A 4,511-nucleotide genomic window follows, 5' to 3' on the forward strand; every position below is an offset into this window, starting at 1 on the left:
CACCCGAGGTGCACACCCGGGGCAAACCGGGCTCCGACTTCGTGCACGCCGCACCTTGGAGCACACTTCAGAGCGCTCCTTGGTACGCACCAGGGCGCGCAACCCAGCCAAGGTGCTCACCCCGGCGAAGGTGCACGCGAGGTGCGCACCCGGGGCAAACCGGGCTCGGACTTCGTGCACGCCGCACCTTGGAGCACACATCGGAGCGCTCCCGGGTTCGCACCAGCATTGCGCACCTTTGATGCGCTGCCTTCACTAATTTCCAGAAAAGGCAAAAAAAAGAAAAAAATGAGATTTTAAAATTTCCGTTTTGAAAGATAGTGAAAAAAACGGAACGCGGGTGCCATCTTGAGCCCGCCCTGGTGTGCAGCCCAGGCAAGTTGTGCGCACCAAGGCACCCACCCTGGCCAAGGTGGGTCACGGGGTGGGTCCTAGGGTGGGTAACGGGGTGGGTACTAAGGTGCGTGCCAAGGTGGGTCATAGGGTGGGTGCCAGAGTGGGCACCAGGGTGGGTGTGCACCAACCCTAGCCAGGGTAGGTCACGGGGTGGTTGTCGGGGTGGGGGCGTCAAGGAGCCAAGATGGGTGGCAAGTAGCCAAGTTGCGTGCCAAGGTGGGTGTCGGGGTGGGTGCCAAGGATCCAAGGTGGGTGCCAAGGAACCAAGGTGGGTGTCTGGGTGGGTGCCGAGGTGGGAGCCAGGGTGGTCCCAAGGTGAGTGCAAAGGTGGGTGCCAGGGTCAAGGTGAGTGCCAATGTGGGTTCCAAAGGTGCAGGGTCAGGGTGAGTGCCAATGTGGGTTCAAAGGTGCTAAGTTGGGTGCGAGGTTGGGTGCGAGGGTGGGTGGGGTGCCAAGGTGTGCTAGGTGGAAGCCCGGGTGGGTCGGCATCCCATGGGTGTCGAGTTGGGTGCCTGATGGGTGCTTCTTGTCAAGTTTTAGTCGCCGGACTCATTTCGAGCCTTAGAGGTCGTTTCTTGTCCGGTTGCCCTGTCTTCGACCTGGGAACCCAATTTTGGTCCTCGGGTCCCATTTTTTTTTGTCTCGCATCCCACTTTTGGCCTGTGGCCTTTTCGGGGTCGATTCTCGTTTTGGGCATCAGAGCATGTTTCTTCTCCTAAAACCCATATTTGTTTATTAAGTCTCGGAACACATTTTTGTTCTCGTTGACCCATCATGGGTCTTGAACGCATTTGTGGTCCTTGGGTCCCATTTTGCATCCCGAAACTTGTGTTTTGGTGCTTGATCCCTATTTTGGGTGCCCACCTTGCACCAAGTGCGCACCCGGGCAAACCGAGCGCCTTGGTGCACCGGGGCAAGATCGAGCGTTGCACCCGAGGCGCCCCGAACATGCACCAAGGTGCACTCGGCCCACATGTGAGCGCAGGTCGTTGCGCCCGAGGTGGTGTGTGGGCACCGCGTTGCAGACGGGACACTGCACGCACAGCACGCCCCCTCCAGGTGCACGCACGTAGGCCGGGCCGGGTGCACACCCGACGCCCTAGCAAGGTGCGCGCACCCGGGCAGGGCTCACACTTGGCGAACGGGGCGCACTTCGCGAGGGAGGGTGTGCACCTCGACGGGGGTGGGTGGCCGGGGTGGATTCGCACGTGGGTCGCGGTTTGCTAAGTACACACTCGCGACAAGCTCATAACGGGTGCGATCATACCACGTTAGTGCACCGGATCCCATCAGAACTCCGCAGTTAAGCGCGCTTGGGCCGGAGTAGTACTAGGATGGGTGACCTCCCGGGAAGTCCCGGTGTTGCACCCTTTTTTAGTTTTTCGCCGGGCGTCGCAATGCTATTTGAATAAACCTTTTGCCCGTTTGCGTTCTCGTCGGGGCCGGGCCGGCGCGGGGTGCGCTGCCCGCACTACCGCGCGCGGCGGGGGCGACACCGAGCGCGCACCCGAGGCGCCCCGAGCACACAGGCCACGGTGCAACCCGGGCGTTGTGCGCGCACCCCGGTGCGCCCGAGTGCTGCGCGCGCACCCAGGTGAAATCGGTGTGCACCTCGGCCAGTGCGCGCTCGGTCGAGTCGCGCACGTTGGCCAAGGTGCACGGTGATGTTTCTTACTCTAAGGTTCCGCACCAGACGCCCGGGACAGGTGAGCGAAGCTGGGCGGGGCCGGTGTGCGCGGCCGGGGCAGGTGCACGCAGCTGGAGAGAGCTTTGGAGCACACTTCGGAGCGCACCAATGATGCGCTCCATTCAAAAGTTTCCTGAAAAGGCAAAAAAAGTTGAGATTATAGAATTTCCCACTTGAGAGATTGTAAAAAAAAAAATTTAAAATGAAGGAAACGCGGGTGCCAAGTGTGCGCAGCCCAGCCAAGGTGTGCGCACCAAGGCGCCCACCCTGGCGAAGGTGCACGCAAGGTGCGCACCCGAGCAAACCGGACAATTAACCCAACTTTCGACTTCGGCGCGCACCTTGGAGCGCACTTCGGAGCGCTCCTTGGTGCGCACCAATCTTGGGCACCTCGAGGTGCACCATGGCGCCCACCAAGGTGCGCACCCGGGCAAACCGAGCTCCGACTTCGTGCGCACCTTGGAGCGCACGAAAGGTGCGCACCATGGCGCCCACCAAGGTGCGCAGCCCAGCCAAGGCTGTGCGCATCAAGGTGCGCACCCTGGCGAAGGTGCGCACCCGGGGCAAACCGAGCTCCGACTTCGTGCGCACCTTGGAGCGCACAAAAGGTGCGCAACCCAGCCAAGGTGTGCGCACCCCGGTCAAACCGAGCTCCGAATCGTGCGCACCAGAGGTGCACGCCATCGTGCGCACCTTGGAGCACACTTCGGAGCCCTCCTTGGTGCGCGCCGATGTTGCGCACCTCGGAGCGCACCCGGGGAAAACAATGCAATTAACCCGACTTTCGACTTCGTGGGCACCTCGGAGCGCTCTCGGGTTCGCACCTCGGAGCACACCGAGGTGCCCACCCTGGCGAAGGTGCACGCGAGGTGCGCACCCGGGGCAAACCGGGCTCCGACTTCGTGCACTCCGCACCTTGGAGCACACTTCGGAGCGCTCCTTGGTGCGCACCAGGGCGCGCAACCCAGCCGAGGTGCCCACCCCGGCGAAGGTGCACGCGAGGTGCGCACCCGGGGCAAACCGGGGCTCCGACTTCGTGCACGCCATGGTGCCCACCGCGGCGAAGGTGCACGCGAGGGTGCGCACCCGGGGCAAACCGGGCTCCGACTTCGTGCACGCCGCACCTTGGAGCACACTTCGGAGCGCTCCTTGGTGCGCACCATGGTGCCCACCAGGGCGCGCAACCCCGCCGAAGGTGCACGCGAGGTGCGCACCCGGGGCAAACCGGGCTCCGACTTCGTGCACGCCGCACCTTGGAGCACACTTCGGAGCGCTCCTTGGTGCGCACCATGGTGCCCACCAGGGCGCGCAACCCCGCCGAAGGTGCACGCGAGGTGCGCACCCGGGGCAAACCGGGCTCCGACTTCGTGCACGCCATGGTGCGCACCGCGGCCGAAGGTGCGCACACCGGGGCAAACCGGGCTCCGACTTCGTGCACAGCCGCACCTTGGAGCACACTTCGGAGCGCTCCTTGGTGCGCACCAGGGCGCGCAACCCAGCCGAGGTGCCCACCCCGGCGAAGGTGCACGCGAGGTGCGTACCCGGGGCAAACCGGGCTCCGACTTCGTGCACAGCCGCACCTTGGAGCACACTTCGGAGCGCTCCTTGGTGCGCACCATGGTGCCCACCAGGCCGCGCAACCCAGCCAAGGTGTCGGCACCAAGGTGCACGCGAGGTGCGCACCCGGGGCAAACCGGGGTCCGACTTCGTGCACGCCGCACCTTGGAGCACACATCGGGGCGCTCCCGGGTTCGCACCGGCGTTGCGCACCGTGGTGGGCACCTCGGAGCACACCAAGGTGGGCAGCGAGGTGCGCACCTTTGATGCGATGCCTTCACTAATTTCCATAAAAGGCAAAAAAAAAAACGAGATTTTAAAATTTCCGTTTTGAAAGATAGTGAGAAAAAGGGAATGCTGGTGCCATCTTGAGCCCGCCCTGGTGCGCAGCCCAGCCAAGGTGTGCGCACCAAGGTGCCCACCCTGGCGAAGGTGCGCGCCCGGGCAATTAACCCAACTTCCAACTTCGCGCGCGCGCAGGGTGGGAGCGCACCCAACAACCGGGCCTGGGAAGAGCCAATGCGAGAAACCCCACCAACGCTCTGACAAAAAAAGAGGGGGCGCTCCAGTAACCCCGCTTCGGAGCGCACCCTGGGCAAACCCAGCCAAGGTGCCCACCCCGGCCAAGGTGCAGCGGAGGTGCGCACCCGGGGCAAACCGGCTCCGACAACGTGCACGCCGCACCTTGGAGCACACTTCGTAGCGCTCCCGGGTGCGCACCTCAGAGCACACCAAGGTGGGCAGCGAGGTGCGCACCTTTGATGCGCTGCCTTCACTAATTTCCAGAAAAGGCAAAAAAAAAGGAGATTTTAAAATTTCCGTTTTGAAAGATAGTGAAAAAAACGGAACGCGGTGCCATCTTGAGCCGCCC

The 4,511-nt window shown here is 63.0% G+C and overlaps 1 non-coding gene across 1 annotated transcript; it reads left to right on the plus strand.

Moving 5' to 3' along the window:
- Positions 1–1,649: 1,649 nt before the first annotated feature.
- On the plus strand, positions 1,650–1,767 carry LOC131872187 (5S ribosomal RNA). Its single transcript, XR_009370364.1, has one exon. It is a non-coding gene; the product is annotated as a 5S ribosomal RNA (ribosomal RNA).
- Positions 1,768–4,511: the final 2,744 nt, after the last annotated feature.

This window comes from Cryptomeria japonica, unplaced genomic scaffold (genome assembly GCF_030272615.1).
Source record: "Cryptomeria japonica unplaced genomic scaffold, Sugi_1.0 HiC_scaffold_532, whole genome shotgun sequence".
In the NCBI taxonomy this organism is placed as follows: domain Eukaryota; kingdom Viridiplantae; phylum Streptophyta; class Pinopsida; order Cupressales; family Cupressaceae; genus Cryptomeria; species Cryptomeria japonica.